Genomic DNA, 25,973 nt, shown 5'->3' with positions numbered 1-25,973 from the left:
TTCTTTTAAATAGACAGTCTTTTTGCCAGGCTTGGGTGCATTGCCTGCAAACTCATTCCCACCGAATTTATTTAGTCATGATTGGTTTCAACACAAATCATTAGCAAGACAGATTTAGAAGTGCTTATCCCAATACTAATACTGGACAGCATATTCTAGGCTTTTAAAGACAACAGCATGAATCCAAGACCATGGCTTTTCTAGGGTGAACAGTGAGGAACAGATGTCAGGAACAGTAAATGTTACATGACTGTGGAAAGGATCTGCCATTGGTTGAAAACAATAAAAATGTACAATGTAAGTCTCCCACAGAAATCTTGAATATCAGAGGTAACCGTGAAACAGAAAAGCAAGAAATATATATATATAATAATATAAATTATATAATATAATATAAAATAAAATAATATAAATAATATATAAAAACAATGTAGGAAAATAAACAAAGGATCAAAGCCCAGATCTTTGGGTTTTGTGGTTTAACCCTAGCTTGCAAATAAGTGCCATCCAGGCACTAGCTCACTCCTTGGGTGGGATGGGGGAGACAACTGGAAGGGTAAAAGCCATAAAACTTGTGGAGTTTCAGAGGTAAAGCAAAAGCTGTATGCACAAGCAAAGCAAAACCAGGAATTAATTCACAACTTCCCATGGATAGACAGGGGTTCAACCACCCCTAGGAAAGCAAGATTCCATCATATATAATGGTGGCTTGGGAAGGCAACCACCACCACTCTGAACGTTCCCTCCTTTCTCCTTCCTCCCCCAGCTTCATATGCTGACGAGGATGCTACATGGTATGGAATATCCCTTTGAACCAGCAGTCCCAGCTGTGTCCCCTCCCAGCCTCTTGTGCACTTTCAGCCTCCTTTTTGTTGGGGTGGTGTGTGGAGCGGAAAAGGTCTTGACTCTTCTCAAGAGCAGGTCAGCAGTAAATAAAACATCCAGGTGCTATCAACACTGTTTCCAGCACAAATCCAAACCACAGTACCACACCAGCTACTGAGAAGAAAATTAACTCTGCCTTTATTAGAGGTGGGAGTGTGTTCACTCTACACCAAATTAGATCTTACATTTTAATTTCCTCAGAAAATAATATGGCTTGTACACACTGAAACTATTCTTCAGAATAAACCATCAAATGATAAATGACAATCATGGTGCTGCCTGCGCCAAAACTGTGCTGCTGATCCGAGCTAGTTTTCCACAGATTTTCTATCCAAGGCTTATGAAGAACAGAAGCAGAGAGTGGCATATGTCCTCAGTAATTACTTTAAAACAAACAGTGGGATGGTTCAGACTAATTCTCAGTGATATCAGATTTTTTTTCGGATTTTCTTTTTTCCTGTTATCTTTTTTTTCAACTTTTTCTTTTCTATTCACATAATAAAAAAAACTGTGAGTAGAATTAAAGCTGTTACTCTATAATGCACTATTGGAACTAATAGGAGAGACTGACTTAAGAACCTTTTGATAACTTTATTTGTAATCATTTTTGCAATACAGCTCCTAGTAATGTTGGCCTTTTTTCTGCTTTCCATTTTCAAACAAATTCCTAGAAATAAAGACACCTGGGATCTGTCAACATTTTTTGCATAACTACAAGTAATGTAGTATGATCTTGCACCAAACCTAAATCAGTACATTTAATCTTGCAAATATTAATGTCAGAAATGTTTTGTATTCTACCAGCCCATATATTTTTCTCTTTATTATTCACCTTATTTTTTTCTTGCGACCTTTATGTTTTGTTTTTGTTGATTTTTTTCCCCTCATTGGTCATTTTCTTCCCAGAGAAATTGCCATTTTTTTCTCTAGATTCAATGAGTCATTTGAGACAATGATAATTTTCCTCTGAATGAAATAAGTTAATTCTTTTTTTTCCAGGTCAAGTGTAGTTTTTTTCTGTGAAGAAGAAAGAAAATTATGTTGTAGTAATTTAACCTGAACATATTTTATATATAATTTCAGAAAGATGGAGGGGTTTTTTTTTAAGAATGGGACATAATTTTTTCAGACCAACAGACTACTGAGGCAGTGAAAACAGTACTCCTGAAATATCAAATTGATGCAGCAAATTATCACAAACACACAGTAACACATGTTACTTTATTTTAGGGATATGAAGATATGTTTTATTATGATTCCAGTAACAACTTGAAAGTACATAATCTATCATGAACTTGTCCCACTTTTTCCTATTGTTCAAGTCCCAATTTGATTGAAGCATAATGAATACTAAACAATCACATGTAATGCAGCAGAAATAAAGGTTTTAAATCACATGTGCAGTTTTGAAAATTGAGCACATTAACAAATGTGAGAAGCAGCAAATTACAAGTTTGAAAGCAGGGATCATTATGTTATGTATCAAATCTAATTATTCATTCTCAAACTGTAAAGAAGAAAAATGAAAAAAATCCTTTTTATGTAGCAAATAGATTGTACAGTGTCACCGTTCTTCTTGTTTAAGTCAGACAAACTCAAATGACAGTTAAACCACAATTCAGAGTGATTAAGTATTAAAAGAAGCAGACAAAGATGGATTCAATGCAAAGGTTAGAAGCAACTAAAATACAAAGCTAACATCAGTTTTATTTACCTGCTTCTTGAATCTTATGGAGTATCTTTCATTTTAGATTTACTATAAGTGATTGTTTCTGACATAATGATTTATGGATGGTTTGCTAAGTTTGAAGACAAACTTAAAATGTTAAAATTTCATAAGAAGCCCTCATTCCAGCTTTTGAGTGTTCAATCTTAAAGGGGACAGTTAGCAATTGCAAACCGATGACAATGTAATTCAGTTCATGGGTGACAAGTAAAACTAAACTGTAATATCTCATCATAATGTTGCTTTGTAATGTATGATGAATGAAATGGAGAGGGATTACTATAGAATCACAGAATCATTTAGGTTGGAAAAGACCTCTAAGGTCATTGAGTCATTTATATTGATATAATGATATGTTACTTAACATTGCATACATGTTGAACTTCATGAAATATTAACACATGGTTCCCTTTCAGGATGTAAAAATATTTAAATCATTGCAGAAATAAAACCAATTATTCAGGAAGGAGTAGGGCAGTAGAGCTAATCTACTTCTTTTACAAATTAATCTAAAAATAATTAATCTGTTCTCAGTGAGACCTACTATGCAGAAGAACATTTTGTTGTTTTGGCTTATTGGATTTTTAAAATTTGCTTAAGTCCTGCCCAGCCATCAGTTGGAGTTATGCATTGCACAATCACATTAACATTATATAATGCATATAGATCTTCCTGGTTGCCATTGAGTTCCCATGGGTTTCAGTGGCTACAGTCCACTTCCTTGCTGCCAGTGACTAATTCACAAAAGACATTTCCTTTTTTTAAGGAGAGAGAACCTTACTAAGACTAAGGGAAAGATTAAAGAACAACAATAGAATTTTTTTTTTAATTACAAAGTACTAGCATCTTATTTTTCAATCCTATTTTATATTTTGTTTGACAGAACTTGTAGTATCGTTAAGCTGATAAACAACATATGAAAACCACATTTCTTAATGTAGACAAAGGGCTCCTAGACTGATCCCAACATTCTTATTCTACCTTTAAATAATTTGAATTTTGTTTTCCACCTACACACAGTTATATTTTTGTTTTGGGTTCCAAAACTGGTGAGTGTGGCCTGTGGAGCAGAGCAAAGATTTTGTATTCATTTTTTCCCATGTTGCTAACTGCAACTGTTGCTGTGTTTGAACAAAACCTTATTTTTCATTTGTTTTCTTATAAGTGAAGCTGGGACCTGTGTCCATTTTACGGATAATAATTCATGATGAAAAACCTACCACAAGGGGTATACACAAACCAGCAGATAGTCTGCCTTTGTTCTTATGTGCAGCAAACAGCACTGAAAAGTGAAGTTGCTGAATACTAATCTGAAGAATGAAGAGAAACAGAACAAGTGCAAATCCAAAGGCTTTCTCCTGTTCATGTAACACACTAGAAGAGCAGTAAACATGTTTGCTACCATAAATATACAGTGTTTTTATTATAATCTTAGTACATAATAATTAAGGATAATCAGAAGACTCAGTACAATGCAAATGGGAATGAACAGTGGGCTGAATGGAGATTGTCTTTCTTGTGACCATGTTATAAACTGATATATTACAGCAGCAAAAAAAGAAGAGGTGTATGCTGATTGCTGACAGAGTTTGAATTAAAAATGGATAAAATAGTATAGAGAAAGTGAGGAGAAGCCTGGACAGCTGCCTAAATTATAAGATCCAACTGAACAAAAAATTAACTTTTTCTAAATGAATAGGAAATCTAATCTCAATTGATATTATCTCAGCTGTATGTCCAGCCGTCTTTTCTGCTTGCCGTTTTTAAAAAATATTTCCGCTGTCCAGAATAAGACTTAATTTACAGAAATATCCAATTTTGCTCTCTTGCAGTCAGTCAAGCACTTGGCTAAATTACAATCAAGTTAATGAGAAGTCCACAGCTTACTCAAGTCTCTAATGAATCAGGGCATGATTCACCTCATCTAACTTTAGACACCTACAAAGCATTTATTCATCTGACCTATTTTAGGCAAGTGCTTTGCAAAGAGATAAACCCCTCCTTTGACATGTTCTTTTCCCCAATTAAACTGAAAAGTTTATTTCCAATCAGACTATAAAGGACATAACTCACTCAGACATAGAAATTCACATTATTGACTTTGCATCTGGCCATGTGAATCCCAGCCAGGTGTCTGATCCTGTTTTAGTTCATGGAATCTCTGAGTCTGCCAAGTTACTAGCTTGTATTTGACACAAGTGACTATTGCATAGAACCTAGAAAAACAAAATCTGTATTTTTGGGAAAAATATCTTTGACTCAGCTAGACTTAATGTTTCACTGTACCTACTATTACAGAAGAATTTAATTTCTTTTCTGAATTCTAGTATGAAGAGTATTGGTCAAGTAAACTATTGAGCTTGATATAAGACAAATCTCATGGAATATCAGGCTGTTGGTCTGGGTACCTCAGTGATTTAACATTAAAATAAAAGACTAATGATGAAACTTGAGTAAACAATGTAAAAATATGTTAAAAAAAAATCTTAAAAAGACTCAACCAAACAAAACCCATTGAATTGTCATGGATATTGTCTTGCACTTGACTACAAAATCAGGTTTATTTTAAAAGCTATTTCATGATGCTAAATAAATATCTGCTACTACATATTCTGGACTCACTGAATGTGAAAAAACAAATTGCTGAAGGCACAGGCTCAGATTTGAAGACTCAGGGAGAGTTAGTTTGCAAAATGTGGAAAGGCTGGAAGTCCAAGGCAATAGAGGAGAAATTTTAAGGACACATATGACACTGGGTAAAGATAAAGCATCTGAACTTCATTTTATGGGGAGAATGAGAAATGTGTGGGACTGTGTCTAGAGCTAAAGCTAAAGGAGAACACATGCAGGTGGTCTATTATGAAGGTGTGGATGCTATTTTGTGATACCAGCCAGAATGCATATTCCAGCTTTAGGCACTTTGCAAAACCAGGGTAGAAAGTCGTATCAGAACAGCCTTAAGAAGTACACTTTTCTTTCCCTCCAGATTGATAACACGATTAATGTCTCTAATGAGGATTGATCACATTTCCCAGAACTTGTAAAATTGCAGTTGTAATTGTCACAAGAGTTGGAGAAAGCTCATTTTCACTTGGCAGGCTCTTCTTCAGTGAAGAAATGTCACTGCTTCCACTTTAGTTAAGTAAAGATTTTGTCTTATCATTTTTCATGCATTTCTGCTTTTAAGCTACTTAGAGAAGAAATTCTTCACATCTTCTTCATATTTTTGTACATCAAGGATTGACACATTTCCTGTAAATGATTTACTCCCTAAATATACAGTAACTTAGCTTAGACTAGGAAGTCAAAAAATCCAGATTTTTTTCAGCAATTGAAAAAGTACATAAGAATGGCTAGAAAATAAACAATTAAAAGGAAGGATTAAGTCTGAGATAGTGAATCAAAATTAATTACTTATACCATAACATCTCAAAGTAAGTGAAAAATATTTATAGTATGCTAAAAGAGAAAAAACAGAGCTGAAAGAGGACAGAAAACCTCCAACCCACTCCAAGTTGTCGAAATCTTGTATTTTCAATTATTTGTCAGACAATTACTGTAAACCATGCAAGAAAAGACCCCTGAATTCCAATGTCTGAGTTTCAGTTAATTATACTTAGGCAAAACCAACTAGTTTACAACCTTAAAGCCATATTAGTGGCAGCGATTTGGTGTAGCATGAGACAGCAACATCATTCTCCACAAATCAGGCAACTCCTCAACAAAAAAAAGTAAAAATTTTATAGGATTGGATGAATTCTGATGATAAGAGACTGTTACTAAAAAGACTGTTACAGTCAGGACTGTGAGGAAACAGAAAAGTAATAGTTCATAGCTGTGCTAGGAAGGTCCTTTTTTAAATAGATGACTCCCACAGGAAGCCTGAGTTTTTTACCTGTTCATCAATATACAAAGATGTAACACAGCTTCATAAACCAAAAAGATCAGGAGTGATATATAATATCTTATTTAGTATCTGTTTGAAAAAATAAGAATACTTTTCCTTTCTCTTATTCTTTTATGTCCCTTGTGTTTTTCTGTTTTCTGTTCACTGGTCTTTCTTTATCAGCCAGAAAATCTTGGTTTGAGTAATATTGGACAGGCCACCCAAGGCAGCTTTTGCTCAAAACACTTGCATTGGACAGGTTAAGTCTTCATGTGAAACATGGACTAAATTCAGTTTTTGAGTGGTGGCAGAGCTGGTTCTGAAAGAGAGGAAGAGCCAGAAATTTGACTGGCAGAGGTAAAATATCACGGCTGAAAAGAACAATGGGGTTTGAGGAGGTGCGAGGGCAAAGGAAGCTGAGAGGGGTCTTTGAGGGACGTGAAAAACCCAGTGTCAGCTTCAAAAGCTGGAAGGGTTAGGGGCAGTTTTGAGACAGTAACTGGGAGAAGTAAGGAGCAATTCGGAGGAGACTGTTGGAAACTGATGATGGTGGATAGTCATTTTTTCTGACTTAAAAAAAGTGTTAGTACTTTGATTTTATTTCTTAATTTTTCAATTATAAGTATTTTTAGAATAGTTAATTAAACTATTTGGGCCATGATCCAAAAATATGCTTAGGGCCACAGATTATCTAGGCTCTTACGCATATGAAGAACCTCAAGCATGTGTGAATATTCATGGACTTATGGCTTTATACACTTAAGTCCAGTGATATATTTTAAGTCTGTAAACAGAACTATTAATGTATATTTTTATCCTAGAAAGAAACCTACTTTTTCTAGCTATAGCTCCAGGCCAATTTAATTATATCTCATAGGAAGCATGGTTTAGTCTGGTTGCCAGAACCAGATCTCAAACCTCTGTAACATGTTGCCGTATCAGGTGTGGAAGAAACTTGTCTTTCCCATGTTTCTTTTGTTCTCAGGATAAAGAAGAGCATTTTCTGTGAGTGTTAACAGCTAGAGACTACATCTCACTGTATTGACCTGTCCTGCAGTATGTGGAATGCCTCTCTACATATTTTCAGGTCTCTTTACGTAGGGGAGAGAATGTTCCACATGTTGCATAGTACCTGCACAGCATTGTAAACCCACTGGCAAGTATAATCATGTTATTGTTATCACTATCACATTTAACAGCTTCTGAAGCCTTCATTATTTTTCCATACATCTCTATGCAGCCAGTCATCTGGTTCAGCTGCTTACTTGATACTAAATCAGCACTGAAAAAGCATGCTTTTTTGTCTCTGCTTTCAAAGGTGTTGCTTAAACACAGCACAGAGGCGGCTGCTGGGCTTAGCAAAGGTAGGAAGAATTAAAAACACCATCTGCACCCCCATCAGCGTGTTCCATAAACATAAAAATATGTCATGAATGAAGATGGGAGAGAGAATGTTCAGATCTTGAAGAAAGAAAGATAAATAGGTCATAGTTTAAATATACTCGTCTGAGTGAGGAAATAACTCTGTAAATTTCAGCTAGCAGTAAAGGAATGCACAGATACAGGCAACACCTGTTCCATGGAAATTAATTACCATATTAAAAAAAAACCCAAACAACCAAACCAAAAAAGCCCATATATAAAATAATTGCATGTCCGTGTAAAAGTTTTAGATTCGAATACAAAATTGTTTATTCAACTTTTCTCCCACACCCTAAATGATAAAAGTCTGTTAAGTCTTCAAAGAGCAGAATGAGAGAATCCAGATACACTGCCCTGCAAGCTGCAAAACACATACTGCTTCATGATTTATCTCATATTCTTTGCAATTTACTACTAAAATTTGCAAATGAGAACAGTCCAAAGGGATTATATATATACTTCAAGAATAAACACATATTTGCTTTACAAGGAGAGGGAGTAAGACAGCTTTTAAGATTTATACTCATACTTCATTCAGAGCACTGTAAATTAAGCTTGTAAAGTAGTCAATGATATTGTTCAAATTCCGTAAAGTGAACGTATGTTTTTAAGTCTTTCCAGGATCATGAAAAACTCTTACACTTATGTGCAAAATTCTGAAAACAAACTTAATTGTGATTTTGATCATCTCAGTTCTGTGTTATCTTCAGACATCAGAGAATCATGACACTATGTAGGTTGAAAGAATCCTCCAGAGCTCATGTAGTCCAATAGCTGCTCAGAGCAGGTCTGCCTGAAGTAGCTTGCTCAGATCCTTCTGCTGAATAACTGCAAGGGTGGAGGTTCCCGTGAAAGCTCTGTCAGTGACAGACTGTACTCACAATAAAACCGTTTTTCCATATAGCAAATCAGTTTCCAAATTTTCAACTTGGGTTCATTGCCTCTCCTATCACTGAGGACCACTTAGAAGAACTCTTCTGTACATCCTCTCATCAGGGTTTAAGAAAGGAATAACCTCTTTCCTTTACTTTTCTTTTTAAGGTTGAAGAAAACGGTTTCTCTCAACCATTTATAATATTTCCCACTCTCCTCACAATCTTGGCAGTCCAGTGTACTGGACTTGGTGGTCACTGCCTTGATAAGAGAAGTCAAAGTAGTTTAGCAAGGCCAGATTGGTGAGATATGGACCAGATAAGCGTATGGCAAGAGCTGGACAGCTCTTTATAGGGTGGTCATCAGCCATATTGTTCTCCTGACAAATAGTGACTCATGGCATCACATAAATGTGACTTTCATAAAAACTGTGCCAGCAACAGAAATGTGTTCTCACCTTTCTAGATATGCCACGGTTCTGCCTGTGTAGAAACTTCCTTGGTGTTAGGAAGGAGGCCTGCCTCTGTCAGGGGTAGGCACTGCAGCTATGTCTGCACAGACAGGTGGAGTTCTTGGTGTAAGATAAAGGACCAGAAGTCTGCCTGGCTCAGGGCTGTGTTCCTCTGTATCCCAGAGATGGCCATTGACTCCTGATGTTTGGAGAGAGGACGCAGTGGCTTTCTGCAGCTGAGTATGGATGCAGGTTCTGACAATAAGCAATGGATCACTGATTTTGTATGTCAAAGAACAGTGTCTATGGCAAAAAAAGCACCACTCAAGGTCTCTGCCCGGTTTCCAGAACAGTAGAACAGGTTTATCGGAGAAGTTGTGGAGTCTCTATCTCCCCTAAATCAGCAAGGGCCTCAGCAACCTGTTCCTTTTGCACAGAGGTGATGTTAATAAACCACCTTAGAGATCCCATTTAACATCATTCCTTCTGTTATTCTGTGGTTCTATGTGGTTGCCTTGGATATACCTCCCTGACAGAGATTTGGGGTTTTTTTTCTATCCATGATAAATAAACTTCTGATACTTCAGTCATTTGCATCATAGTAAAAGGCACGTGTCTTGCACATATTTATCATAGCGCTACATAGAAATAGGTTTCAGTGCAGGCATAAAGGCTTGAGGAAGAAATCAGAACCAGTGTATGCTGGTGCCATGGAATTGACTAAGCCAAAAATTAAGCTCTTTCTGTTTAGAGAATTGTATTTAAAAGACGGCTGCATGAGTGCCTGTAGAGCACCTCTGGCTTTTCCCGAAATAGTGATGATATTGCAGGTATTTGATTCTATGTTATGATTATTGCACAGGTGAGAAACTAATATTGCAATCAAAACAATTCAGTTATAGGAAAAAAGCCCTAATTATTTTACTGACCATCACAGAAGTTTATTGAAGAAACTTTAAAATGACTATTTGACAGATTGTTTTCTGCATGCTGGGATACAAGAGTTCTGGCTATTTCAAAAAATAGGACTAAAGTTCTGATTATGTCAAAATGTGGACAGTTTTTGTGGAGTTGTCAGAACCGAAGGAGCAGTGTTAATCAGACCAGAGCAAAAATATTAATGTGATGATTATGATTGCCTGATACAAAAATAGAATCTTCACATGACCATGAAACTGAAAAGAGTGAAAGGTTAATACCTCAAGAATACACTTGTTCTCTTCAGTTCTACAAATAATTAGAGAACACGCAGAACTTTAGATTTCTATCCTTGTAGAATATGGTAAATCAGTACCATGCTAGCATTAGGTCTAATTTATTACAGCTGTGCAACTGAAGACATTAGGTACTAGCTAATAGCACTAAAAAATCAAGTCATATTATGTATTCAGAAATGCATAGATTTTGCTGAATGCAAGGCACTGCTAATAACTTTAACCTGATTATGTGATTAGGATACACACTGAGGAGCTAGCCAATTAAAATAACCAGGCAGAAAAATTCATTATAAAATATGTAAAAGGCAAATTCAATATATAAAAATAGAATTTTATAATTTTTATAATAGTAGGCTTTTTTTGCATTTTGGTTGTTGGATTTTCAAAGATAAGGGGATACAGTTCACCATTTATAGGAAATATGGAGATATTTGATATTATCAAAACGGAAAAGAACTCCATCTGAAAAAGTCAAATATAGCTACCTAATGACAAATTCAAACCTGAAACAGGGTCCATGGCCAGACCACGACTTTCAGAGAGTGACTGTTGATCAGTCAATACTAATACAAACTGGGAAACAATGACTCGGATTTGACAAACCTGTGAAACCTGCCAGTGACTATAAGGAACATCTCCTTGGAGAAGAAAAATACATTATAATATCTACTGACAAGTACTGTTAAACCATTATTGAATTTCTTGCTATTTCTAAATATTAAGTTACAGTCCATCAATTTCTTCTTCTTTGGTTGTTATTGGCTTAATCTATGCCTTAACTATTCATTGTGGATTTATTTTTTTTAACTAGGGATACGGAAGAAAAATTGATTTAAACTTTTAGCTATGAAGTTATTGCCAGAAGTTGTTTAAAGATTCTGAAATGACAAGGGCAGCCTAAAAAGTAGTCCTGTTAGCAGTGACTATAACCAGAGTGCTTCATCATGAGAGCATTTATTAAAAAACAGAAGCCCAAACATAATAATGTTAGTTCATAAAGATTCTTGTCTAACAAAGATGTGTATCTACGCTATGTGATATCAAGAACTAGTCAGAACATTTAAAAGTTAAAGAAATATTATATTGCAATATTTTCCAAAGCAAATATGACCAGAGTATGTGAATGGCCACAGAGGCTTATTAACATCTTGGTTAGAAGTAATGTACAAACCCAAGTGATTCATCCTCTTCAATGAAGAACAAAAAAGCAATAGGAATCTGTTGCCTGTGCAGAGAGACTAAGGCTCTATAAAGGTGTTTCATCCTGTTGATATGAAGGCAAATCTGAAGTGCTGGAAAACACACTTGGATTAAGCTGACTATGTTAGAAATTAATTCCATATTTTCCTGAAGTTCAGATGAATTACTAGTAACTTCCTGTAGGGCCCAGAGAATAGACATTTGTTTCTTATCATTAAAGAGAAGAGTCAGTGAATAAGAAGTACAAGAAATAAAGACACAATGATTATTTACAATTTATCAGAAATATTGTGTAGAATCAGAAAACCATAGTATATAGAATATTGATTTCAGAGAGTCACACAATCCCAGAATTACAGAAAAGTTGAAATTGTAAAGGACCTTCAGAAGTCATCTGGTCCAGCTCCCCAGCTGCAGCAGGGTCACCTAGAACTGGCTGTCCAGGACCATATCCAGAAGCTTTTGAATGTCTCCAAAGAGGGACACTCCACAACCTCTCTGTGACACCTGTGCCAGTGCTCAGTCACTCTCACAGTAAAAAGGTATTTTCAGATGGTCAGAGAGAATCTCCTGTGTTTCAGGTGGTGCCCATTGCCTCTGGTCCTGTCAGAGGGCACCACTGAAACAGGCCTGGCTCTATCCTCCATAATCAGGTCTCCCATTTTCTTGAGCAATAATCCCATGTTTATTCAGGCTTCCTTTTGTCATCTCTATTCTTCTTGTTGTATTTGACATCCCTGAACAGGTTCGGTTCCATTTGGACTTCAACATTTCTACCTTTATCTCTGGATTCAACCCTACTAATCCAAGACAGAGCTTCCATGCGCTCCAGCTGCCCTCTCACATAAAGGGAAACTATCCCTCCTTGTATTCCTCTTCTGTCCTTCTTAATGAGCATGTATCCCTTCAATGCAACACTCCAGTCATGGCAACCATCCTGCAAAGTCTCCAAGATCCCAAAATGACAAAAGCCCTTCTTTCCTTATTCCCCATGCTGCCTGCATTAGTACACAGGCACTTCAGTGAACCATCCCAAGCTGAGTTCCTGGAAAAGGTTGGGACATCTCCCCAGAATGGTGCCTTTTAGGCACTTGTTTGTGGATGTGCATGTGCTTTCTTGTCATATCACCCCATGCCCTTTACCCATTGACCCTGTTCGTAGATCTCTTGCAGTGCTGCTATTTGCTCTCGCCTTCCCCCACCATTCTTAGTTTAAGTTTTTAACTCTTTCTACCCAGCTGCAGAAAGAAATCTCCATACCTATTATAGGTTACAAATAAGGAGGCAGAATATTTGTAGATGGAACACCTGATAGCTGGATACTTGAAGAGATAAAATATTATGAATCTAATGTGAAAAAGTGATTGTGCGATTTTTACAAACTTTCCTGTTACATATCACTATAGTTTCTGTAGCATATTTTAGTTCAAATGAAATATTTAAGACATATGTCAACCATTCCATTTGAATAACACAAATAAATCCATTCTCTGATATTTTTTCAGAGACTATTTTCTGTAGGTATGCCTCAGCTCTACAAGTTGTCTTTGAATCATGAAGCTGGGATCAAAACTAGTAAAACAGAACGATAATGAACCTGGCATTTTGTCTCAGTTAATTTGCAAACTTTCCAGGATCCTGACAACACACAGACTGAGAGTCAGCTCATATAGTTACAACTACTGGGCTCGGCTTTCACAGGTCTTCAATATAAAGTCCTGTTTCTAACATGCAGTAGTTTTAGGGATTGTAAAGACAGCTTAAAAAAGAAAAAAACCAAACCAAAAACATATCCCTACCCTATCTGGGTTTTTATTTGGCTGCCACTTTCTAGTAAGTCCTAAGCAAATTCAAATCTCTGTTAAATTCAGGACATATATAAGGCCTTACAGGACTCAGCAGTCTACCTGTCCTCCTTTAAAATATGACAGAATAATAGTTTACAGCAGTCTGGGTTGTGAGGAGGCTGGAGCCATTCCATTTCCAATAGCCTTTGCAGGTCCCCAACCTTCCTCTGATTAATTGCTGAATTAATGACTAAAAGTATCTCCTACTAAATAAATTCAAAATGTGCTCACCTCTACTTAACCAAAATATCATGTAGCAGCAAAAAAAAGTTTGAAAGAGAAGCAAAGAGTCACACTTCATGGAAGAAAAGATTCTTGACAAACAATTAGTGTGGCTAGCTTTAAATCCTCTATTTATGATATTTTCCCTTTCACACACAGCTTGAAGACTATTTTCCAAACATATTGCCTAAAAAGGTATGTTCTTATATAACTTTGTCCACAACTACTTAGACCTTCTTCTTTCAGTGCCTACTCATGGAACGTCCTTGGTCCAAGTTCTCCAAGTCAACTAAATTGAACAGCATTGTAGATCAAACAGTGTCTCAATGCAAGATTCCACCAGCATTTCACCATTGATTCTCTCCTGCTCAGGGCAGATGTTATAGTAAACATCATGGGGATGGAACAAGCACACAGCAGTAGAGCACTGATATCCAGGCTATAATTGTTCTGTCATTCAACACCAGTAAATCTTGAGAAATCCTGAAAAATGTGAGCATTTAGACAAACAGCAAGCTGTTTTCCAAAAGTGGGCATGTAATTCTGAAATGGTCCTGAAGGCCATTGTCATGGGTACATAAACACTGAATCTAATCAACCAAGTCAGAGTCTCTGCAAACCTCCTGGGCCATGAGACATTGGTATCTTTCAAACACTGTGACAATAGTCTCCCCTTCAATACTTCAACCCCATCTGGGAGTGAAGTAGAGAACCACCATACAAGGATAAACAGTAGATTGTCTAAGATAAAGAAACAAAGGAGAAAATGTTAATCACTTTAGTAGACTATATATTCAGACATAAAAACTCTTTGAGTATACAGGTTTCTTCTTGCATTCTTCCCGTTCTAGAACTGACCACACATACTTCTTGTTACAGTTAGTGGATTTCAACCTATAAATATGCTACACTTTTATTATTTTGGCCATTGAAATCTCTCCTGTAGTATTGATGCATTCATTAGAGGAGTGTTATTCTGCTGTAGAAGTTGCAAGCTTTTTCTATCCAATATTTTATCTCTTTTATTCTGCTAGAATATCTTTAAATTTATAGTTTCTAAAAACTATTCCTTAAAAAACTGTTCACTTTAAGTCCTTTGCTAGTACATGAATGTGTTCATTACAATAGCTTTAAAAAGAACAGCTGTGGGGTTTTGCTACTGAACACGAGTGACCTTACCTTAAGAATTGGATAAAGTATTACAGGCACGTTGAAGCATTCATGTTTCAATGGCTAAAGGAACAAGAACCAAAATACAAGGGAAATTAAAAATAGCTTATGATATATGTGTACTGCTTCACTGCTGGTCACCTTTTGTACAAATATAATCTCCATATGCTTAAATCAAATCCACACTGGTCTAAAATCTACATAAATAGCTATAAAAGACAGTTACTGAAAAAGGCTATTTCCTTTAACTCAATTCTTTATTTCAGACTGGTTAATGGCATTGTAAGAAGCAGTACATAGATAATTTTTATTTGTAAGTAATTTATATATGCAACCTGTTAGAAATAAAACTTTCTGATAGTGCCCATAAACGTTGAATTAGTAACAGATAGCACTACACTAATGTCTGCGATTTAATGTAGCTCCTTAATTGGATACTACTACAGCAGCTGACATTCTGAAAGCCGCAGAATTCAAATTACTTTGGCAAAGTTTCAACTCCATGAGCTCACTATTTAGACTGTATATATAATCTCTATACTGATGTAAATCCAAGAGTCAAAGAACTTCCACTCTTAGAAGTGCCTTTAAATAAACATACTTTATCACAAACTTCTGTTTTATTAAAGATATAGTTTTATTATTTTGGGAATTTATATTGTCAACATTAATACAATGAAAATGTAATCAAATTGCATTGTAACTCATGGATTATATTTTAAACTAAGAATACATTTAATGCCAAATAATTTACATTGGTTTGTATCTCAGTCTCTCCTCCCTAAATAATCTCTAAACAATTGCATTGCTCATTTTTAATACTTTGTGGTTAATTATCCACTCTCAGAGATAAGTAAAAACTAGAAAAAGAAGTCAAAACAATTTTTCAAACATTTTTCTCTTGTTATCAATGCAGCTAATTTTTGGTATTATAGGTTAAGGACTGAGACACAAAGAGTTTATAGAAGGTCTTGGTGAGAAATTGTGGGCATAAAATTATGTTTTAACCAGTAATAATCACAAAGGAAGATGAAAATTACAATGTAAATATTAAGTTTTTCTGAATATCTCTGAAAAGCTGCCCAATTCAAATATAAATCCACACAGCATGGGCAGGAAGATGGGTGGGGTCTTAAGTAATGAAATAATTTCTTCCCAGCTGTTAACTTCCATGATGCCTCTTATCAAGACTTTGGTAGAGGTAGCAACAGATCACAGCCAAAATGAAAATATGGCAAAGGCTTAGATTTAGGCCCGAATGAGACATAAAAATGTAGTATAACAAAATGAAATCACAAGTAAAGAAGTTGAGAAACTAGTGAGGAAATAGTTGTGTTAGAAAATTTTGAGGATGAACACTTCTGGTGGCCATATTAAGATGTAAGACCTCTGGAAACAGCTCTTTACAAGCCGGGTTTAACTGAGTGGAAAAATAAAGTGGATTGTACAATAATTTCTGAACATGAAATCATGGAATTATTTTGTTCAGAAAAGACCTCTAAGATCATTGAGTACAACTGTTAATCCAGCATCACCCTGTTCACCACTAAATCACATCCCTAACTGCCACATTCACAAGTTTTTTTTAATTTCCAGGGATGATGACTCCACTTCTTTGTTGGGCAGACTGTTCCAATGCTCAGCCACCCTTTTTCAGTGAAGATTTTTTTCCTAATATCCAATCTAACTTCTCTTGCACAAATAAAGACCATTTTGTCTGGTCCTGTCACTTGTTACCTGGGAGAAGAGGCAGACTCCCACCTGGCTACACCCTAAGGGATCTATTAATAAGATCCTGGGTTACCCTTGCCTTCTAGGGCAGTTTGTAACAAATCCAAGTCCCCTTTCTAGAGACCTTTCAGTTGTTCGGGTTTTTTTTTAATTACTATTCCTTCTGACTTTACAGAGTGTAGTTAATATTATTTAGTGCCTCTACATACACCTCATTGCAGTAATTACATGGAACTGACATAGCCATAAACACTAATTCTTATAATTCAGATTATCATCTCTTAGACTGCTGCTCAGAATTCAGATACCATTCCCCATGAATGATTAAAATAGATTAAAAGACGCCTGCTTGTATGTTGGGGTCCCTTCCCCCTGTAGCCCTGGGAGAGGGGCCCTGGGGGGGAGACACGGGGTTTCCCTGCCCCTGGTCAGCCTCATTCCCCATTGATTGTTTTGTGTTCCCTGCGTGGGCAAGGACCCTCGGGTCCCGTGATTGAGCAGTTCCTCGGCAGAGCCCCGGCCATGCGGCTGGAGAAATAAACATCTCTGAAACATCTAGCAAGAATCCGTCCATAGATATTTCTTTTCCACGGGCCTCCTTGACTGATAAGCGTGTTGCAGGATCCGCACTGTAACATTTGTAATCACTGTGACAAAAGATGTAGCACTGTTGGTGCTTCAACCGTATTGTCAGGGGAAGTCGTCTTAAAAAGAGGGAGGAAAAAACCCTTCTGCATTGTCACATACTCAGTAGATGTAAATATTAAACTGTACTTCAAGAAGCAGTAAAAAAAATAAAATAACAAAATGCTTAACATATTTTTCAAGAATGGATTGAACATCCTGGGGGAATGTGAAAAATTATGGTCACGCTTTAAATGCCTGTGGCATCTGGGACTTGTTTTCATTTATGAAATAGGTTTTTGTATATGTTGAAATTGAGAGAGATATGGGGTCAGGGTGTGGGAAAAAGAAAGAAGAGCAGAAGGGACATCAGAACAGAAGGGATGGCAGCATACAAAGCATATAAAACATCAATAAAATGGGTAGCACTCAGGCCCTTATGCAAATCCTAAAACAGGAAAATAAAACTGCCCCTTATTACCAAGGGACAAAACACAGCATAGCAAAAATAACTAAAATTGCTCCTTTGGAAAATATTCCACTGTTAAGAAATTATACCTTCTGTAATTTCCAGGAAAGTGTGTAGTGCATAGAAGAGAGAATTGCTTAGCAAAGTTTTCATTAAAATTAATGCAGGTGAAGCCCTAATATGCACGATACAGACCTGTCATCATAGCAATCATAGCTTAATAACTTGATATTTGTGCTATCTGTGCTATCTATGTCTGGGCATTTGATCCATGACAAATGCAAGGAAACATAACAAAAGAAGTATTGTAAGCTTGCCTTTGCCTTTTCTTGCCTTATGTCTGAAACATACACAAAGACAGCTATACAACAATGTAGAGTTTCTTTACCACACTGCTGTAGCAATTTCATTGTGAAGTTAAGCCTTAAAAGAAGTATTCTGCAAAATGTAGGACCTTCTTTGTGTTTGAAAATTTTGGGGTTTTGCCCCATAACCAGATGCATAGACAAAATGACCCACGCCCACTCATACCTCCACTTCCACTCTCCCCTGCCCCCACCCCCAACCTCCCAAAGATTAATGGAAAAAGATACAGAGTTATCAGAAAGACAAAGATTAAATATACTTGCAAAAATATTAGAAGTTAGTTATCTTTCCTGATGACTGTAGCCCCAACTGGCTTTCTCAGTCAGCTCTGAGAAAATTCTTGCCTTGGTGTTGAGTACTTTTGTCCTTGAGACCTATATGGTCACAGGTCAATTGCTTGTGTTACACCAAATAGGATGGGTTCCCCAGAGCTATGCATGCTTTTAAAGGCTCAAAATTCAAGTTTCTTCATTCCTTGCATTCATGAGATTCAGGTTATTCCTATTGGGTTTAATTTCTTTCCTAAGGATACAATTTCTTCTATCTAAAAAAGAGTATATTTTTGAAGATATTATCTCTTTGTAATTAATTATGCCATGATTGCTGAAATTGGTTATCGTGTCCCCATAGTGTCCTGCAGTAAGACCAGGAAACAGCTCAAATACTATGTATTATAACTACAGAGTTCCAGTATTCCTCTTAAACTGCCTGTTTAATTAATGAAATTAAATTTATTCTGATCCAAATTTTGTCATGATTTGTGCTGAAAACATGCTTCCTACACCACATGTTGGAAGATCTGGGTTCAAACAATTATCTAGTCTCTTGAGGTTAGATTCACAGTGGGAATTAAGTTTTAAAATTCCAAAATTGAGTTTTAGACATCCTGTTGGTTAAAGTTTTTCTTAACCCCAAGTATTAGGCCTGGATCTCCTAAGGAATGTAAAAATTTTAACATACCTTCAGGCAAGTGCTCCCCGGGGTGTACTTCAAATGCCTAAACTAAGCAATTAAGTTTTTTATATTGTGCATGTTGCACAGAAACCAAGGAATGGGATTTATTCAGTATGAAGATTACAGACTTTATCTAAGCTAACCTAAAAAAACCAGTTTGAAAATAAATATATCCAAGGAAAATATGGTAGAAGTGGGATTTTTATCCAAATATTCACTTGAATATGGTGAGAAGAGGAATGGATTCAAAACTTTTCATTGAGTGCGCTTCTTTCCATAGCTTTACTTTGTTTATAAAACTTCATCTTGACCCATACGTTTTCAGTTTTTGTTCTTCCAATTCTCTTTACCATCCCACTGATGTGGAAAAGAGCAAGCAGATTGGTGGGTGCTTAGCTTCCAGCCAGGGTCAACACACCACAGTGATTCATTAAAGTACTTCTCAATATTAAAGAATTAAGACATGCATATATTCAATGTTCACTGCATATGAACTAGAAAAAAACAAAGCAAAACCAAAAAACCACCATGTCTGCATAAGAAAACCCTGTCAAAATCATTGGTAATGTTACATAAGCTATTACTGAATATAAGATTGTATTAGGTGACAGGTAACTTTTCCTGCAGGAAAGAGAAAGCCTGCTAGAGGATAATATAACATCACATGCAAATTCTGTATGACTTTGAACAGTTATGAGCAAGGACATGTTCTAAAAACAATGGAAAAATAAACTTGCTTAATCATTTGAAAACTTTATTGATTAAGACACAAAGACAAATCAGACTCCTCTGAGGAAAAGTGACTGATATATTTGTACAGGTCTGTTAGATGAAGGGCTCTTTGCTTGTATTTATCTCCTGCTATTTCAGACTCATAAATGATTGCCACCTGTGTACAGCCAAATCCACTTGTCACGTACTTGGATTAGCTAAACAAATATAACCTGAAAAAGATTTTTCATTTATGTGTTTGATGACATGAGAACACTCCTGAGGTATTTAAATCATGGCATTTTTCCTTTCTAAAGGTGTCTGTCTCCAGAGGGTAATTAATCTCATCTTAAAATGGCCATCTAGAATAAGTCGATCAAAGAGGCCTATAAAAATGTGGAAATACATATTCCTCTTCTGTGACTACAGGAGAGACTGTCAAAGGAGGAAATTTCCTCCAGCAGGATAGAGAGACCACGGCCTAGAAACCTACTTCTCTGCTTTGATTGTTTGTAAAACTTAAGGTTATCACATAGGTTTCTAAATGAATCTCTTTGAACAGTCAATTTGAGAAATGCTTTGAATGTGACTCTTCTAACTTGCTCCCATACAGGCATAGAAATGCTTTTCTTACCAGTCAGCTCCAACAGGAGCAACAGGACACAGAAAGACATTGTGGAGAAGGCCAACTCTGAAGAAAAAGGACTAAGAGTAAGGCTATTTCAGCCACCTTTCCTGAAGTACTGCTGAACTGCTTTAGAAAGAATTTTTTAATATATTCTGTAACAGAGCTGCTTTAATAATTTCACCAAAACCAAATCTTATATTTCCACTTGTTAATGCAGTTGTTCTGTGGGTCCCTCATTACTGCAAATGTAGCAGGAAATGGAGACCTCAAAGTTTTTTTTTCCTACCTCTGGCCATATGAAGAAAAAAAAAATTCAGCCACAGGACCTTGAATTTCCTATTTGTTTTCCTACAGATTTCATAAAGAACTAACAGATGTAGTTCAGAAAAAATAAAACCAGACAATTTCCAAAGCTACCAGTTCTGAGAGTCATGTTGCCCTAAGTAAAGCATATAACATGCAGCCAAGTTATGCAGACACATGTTAAATCTTAAATGTGCTGATGTCCACTGTCAGACTCCTCTCTGTTTTGTCTCCTGTGTGTCTTTAAGATTAGTAGCTTTCTCATGAAGTGATCACTTCCAATCTATGTCAAAAAAACAATTCAGCAAACTAAGGTCCTTTCTCCTGATGTAAATAATTCCTGCAGGAACCATTCAAAGATTTCCTAAAGGACCATCCTTCATCCAAGATTGCTGCTTCATCAGCATCAAAACTTCCTCAGGGAGTTTGGTTTTGCTGAAATATGGATTGAAATTTAAAAAAAAAACAATAAATGTTTCAAAACAAACAAAGTTTTATGTCCTAATTGAAATGGAGCATTTTGTCTTCTCATTTCTTTATGACAAATACCATGTCTTTTTTTTCACATTACAAATCAGAGAATTATAGAATCACAATATAATACATGTTGGAAGAGACCTCAGGAGGTTTCTAGAACAACCTTTGCTCTGACCAGGCTCCCCAAGAGATCTGACCAGATTTCTCATGGCTTCATATAGTCAAGACCTTAAAACCTCCAGGGGTGGAGACTACACAGCCTCTCTGGGTACCAGTGCTCAGCTGTCCTCATGGGCAAAATATTTCTCCAGTCTGTAACTCTACTGCTTCTATTCCTAGCTGTTGTCTCTTCTTCCGCAATGCACTGCAGGGAAGAGCTCTGCTACAGCTCCTAGAGAGCTTCCCCTTCATCAGTGGGGGCTGCTGTTGGCTTCTCCCCAAACTCTCTGCTTCAGGCTGAAAAAACTCAGCTTTCCCAGCTTCTCCTGAGAGGTGTTCCCGCTCCCATCATCTTGGTGTCCTCCACTGAACTATCTCCAGTGTCTTCCTTGTAGTGGGCAGCCCCATATTGGGCACTGTGTTTACGACCTAACAAAAGTGGGATAGAGGAGAATAGTTCCTTCTCTGCATCTCCTGGCTCTGCCCTCTTCCTACAGTCCAGATTGCTGTTAACCCTCTTGCTTCCAGGGAAACCTATGGGCCCATGCTCAGCTCTGGTGCCCAGCAGGACCCTCAAAGGTTTTTCTGCACAGCAGCTTCCTAGGCAGTCAGTGCTCAGTCTCTGCTGTTGCAGGGCTTTTTTCCTTCCCAGGTGAGAAGCTTTAAATTTATGCTTATTGATCTTCTTTAAGTTCTTGCTCTCCCACTCCTCCAGAATGTCTTGGATGCTTTTAAATGGCAGAGGAGTGCTAGAGCCCACCTACTACTCCCCCTAGAGCAATGTCATCTGCAAACCTGATGGGAGTGCACTCTGATCTCTCACAAAGGTATTGAACAGGACGGCCCCAGGACAAGGCCCTGTGGTACTGCACTTGTTACCAAACTCCAGGTAGAGAATGTCCCATTAATTACCACCCTCCAAGCATGATTATAAATAATATTTTTAGCCAATCTGGTTGTCCACCCATTCAGACTGAAAAAGCAGAAACTGGAAATAAGAATATTGTGAGATACACTGTCAAATCACCTTCTTCTCCTTAATTTCTCCTGAAATCATAATATATATTTCTCAAGACAAAACCAGAAAAGATTTTGAATTCTGCAAATAACATTATTTTCTACAGTTCAAAATGTTTCTGCCTTTAAATTTCTTGGAAAACTGAAAATTTTTTCACACTGAATTGGAAACAAACCAATTCTGAGTTTGGAACAGACATACTTAATAGTGGTGCTTTCACTGGTCTGTGGCACATTTCTTGTTGTTCAGGTTAGACTTACTGGGAATACTTTATTTCTGTCTAAGAATGCCTCATCAACAGAGCCCAGCCTGTAACATTATTCTTTGTACTGGAGTTTTACTCATATCAATGAATGGCCTGATTAATTTTATTGTTCTAGCTTTTCATTTCTGAATTACTGCCATTCCCAGTAAGATTAGGCACATCCAGGCTCTGACCACTAATTTCCTTTGCATTATAGATGAGGCAATAAATGGCGGGACTATAAAGTATTTAGGAGGTAACTCGCCTTATTTGCCTTTCCATGTATTTATTTACCATTTCACAGTGGCGTGGCAGATGCTCAGGTTCTCATGTGCCTTACATGATTGTGTGATAAGACATAAATGCTGTTTAGTAACTCTGCTGTGATCTGGTGTCTTCTTCACAGAGGCAAGGCCTTTGTTTTGAAAGGCCAAACCAAAGCACACAAGTCCTTACAAGGTGTATAGTTGAGGCTGGTGCTCTTAAAAGAATACTAGCCCTTAGTCAGATGGACAGTGGCTTTTGACATGGAGCACCGATTACCAACATTACTAAAACTTTTTGTCAAGCATCTTAAAGACTCAAAACACATATAAAATTCTAGGAGCTTCAGGGTAATTTTATATCTAATTTAAATAGCTGTAAAGTAGCTGATCATGTTAGCTATTCAATAAAAAGAAGCATTGAAGTAGCTGTATACAGTTGAAAGTGAGTCCATGTCCAGCCATAATAAAATGTGTGAAATTGTTAAACCAAAAACTGGTGGGAAAACCAAAGCAAATATATTCCATGGATATACTGAACTTCAGGACTGCCTAGGGGCAAGCACTGGACCAAGAACTTCTCCATTGTCCACTTTCACTTAGACTTGTTTTTTGCTTCTTCATTTCACCAGTCACTAAACATCTAAATAATCTCTGGGCATAAAAACAGCAGACAATGGAGCACAGCTCAGAGAAGGCTGGTTGCTGAACTGGAATCAGTAGAAGCAAATTCATGGAATATTGGTGTTATTTAGCCTTGCTGAGTACCAGAGCTAGATCACAGATTGACAGTATCTTGGCTGGATCTATCTGAGGACAGGCCCCTCTACCCTCAATGCTTTGTACTCTTGTGGAGTACTCCTTCCCATGCAAGTTCAGGGATATATGGCACTGTGCACCACATACCCATTCTGTTAGTAGGTTTTGGTAGCTGTTTATCGCTGTCCACTGCTCCACGTCTTGTTTCTAATTCACAGGTGACCGAGTTGATAGATGGGTGAACTCTTCATCTCCCTGACAGATCTTGGTTCTACAAAGGCCCAGGCATAGTCTTTTTCTAAGCTCATACCACTTCACCTGCATTGGATAAAAGCAGATTGTACAATGATTGAAATGCTGACTGCAATCAAGTCATTCAGTTTCTGAAGATACTTGCTGGTTACTGAGTTCTTTCAAGTCAACAAATGGATCCTGCTAAGATATACAATTATCCCCAGCCCCCAGGCATCCTTATCAGGGAAAAAAAATATGTTTGACTCTCTATTAGAGTTCAGGCTGTTTACTTACTTTGTTCATGGGACATCAAGAACACTTGAGTCCTGCCCAAGCCCTGTGCTCAAAAATGTAGTGCTGTCTCTCTGTGTGTTAAGGATAAATTTGATTAAAACCTTGGTGAGGTCTGCTTTTAAGTGCCAGTGGGTCTGCAAAGGGATTTTACTCTTAGAAGTCAGGAATGTAACTTTGCACAGTAGTGATATGCTCTGCTGATTTCTCATATTCCTTTTGTAATTTCGTCCCTAACAATGTTTACTTCCTTCTGAAGATAAAGGCTTTGGAGAATTTTCTGAAACTGTGAAATCCTATTCATTTGTCAGGAGCATTACTTTTATAATAGATAAACTTTCTTTTGCCATTGCTTCAAAATATATTTATTTCAGTTTTATGTGTTTCAGCTATATTTTCTATTTATTAGACCAGACACTTAAATTAATGTAAGTCCTTTTGTACTTAGATTAACAGTTAATTTCTTCTTCAATTCCTGCCAATCCAAATTTTCTGGACAATCTTTCTTTCACTTTCAAGCTACTGAGAAATATGCTGAGGGCTGGCAGTGCTACACTTAGCAGAGCTGAGTAAAGGAAAAGAAAGACAGGAAAAATTTTTCTTGCTGGAATTACAAGTCACTAATTTCTCCCTGGGAAGTAAAATTTATAAGGATGATATTTCTTTTTTTTTAGATTAAGCTGAGAGAGACTGTGTTTCTTAAATTTTTAAAAACTTTTGCCACCTGCAAAATAATAAGAAAATATTTACCTCTTAGATATGCCTCATAGACTTTCTGTAGAAAAGAGAAAAAAGGAAGAAAAAGGAAAGGAAAGAAAAAGAAAAGAAAAAAAAAGAAAAGGAAGAAAAACATTTCCATAAACCACAACATCCAAAGCAGTTAATGGTTTACTTAACATAGGAAAGACTTAACCTCCAGAAAAGCCTGAAATCTTGTGATTAGTGATCTACTGATCTTGGAAAATGAAATATGTGGATTTGACTCACTTTGAGCCAACAGAGGAGTTGAACTTAGTTCTCTGGCCTTCTGTATAAGTGATACATAAAGATATCTTTGTGGATGTGACAGGACTTTGAATTCCTTTAAAACAAAACAGCACATTTCTTTGAGAAACGGCTTAGCCAAATGTCCTGTTTGGGACACCTAGGCTTCTTGCCCATATTTGAGTTACAGCTAATTCTAAAGCCTATATACAATTGAGTAAAGGTGTGGAGTTTTAGAAACAACTTGTCCTCAGCATTCCCTGTGGAAACACACGTTAAATGACTCAGGCTCTGCCTGATGAACCACAGCCCCACAACAGTAGGTAGTAGCTGCTTATCTACCAAATAAGAGAGATGGGTTAGAAATTTTTCCACCAGCATCACAGAAAGATTGTACATCAGCTATGTAATGCTTTTATGGCTTTTTCTACAACTTCAGAGCTGCTTTATTGTCACAGTGTGAGGCTAGAGCATCAAAGCCGGTGCCAATCCTGACAATGACTATTCACTTGAAATTAAGAAAGGTCCTACTCATATTTCATGGTGTGTTATTGCAAAGTACGCTTGCTGAAAAAACTGCAGTGATCCAGATGTTCACAAAGATAAGCAAGACTAAGAGTAACTGTCATCTATCATTCTTTATGACCTCATGTTGTTTTTAAATTATTTCGAGGATGTAGGCCTGACTAAGATATTTATTGAATGTGATCAAGGGTTTCTCATTTTTTCCCCAGAAGTTAGCAGTTGTGCTTGAGTTGCTTCCTGTTTTGAATACTCATTCTGCTTTCTTTTTAGTATCTAATTTAGGGGTCCAATTAGGAAACTGCCTTCTCTGAACACCCTTTATCATCTATGGAAA

Source organism: Aphelocoma coerulescens, chromosome 1 (genome assembly GCF_041296385.1).
Source record: "Aphelocoma coerulescens isolate FSJ_1873_10779 chromosome 1, UR_Acoe_1.0, whole genome shotgun sequence".
NCBI lineage: Eukaryota > Metazoa > Chordata > Aves > Passeriformes > Corvidae > Aphelocoma > Aphelocoma coerulescens.
Note: the sequence above shows the minus strand (reverse complement) of the source record.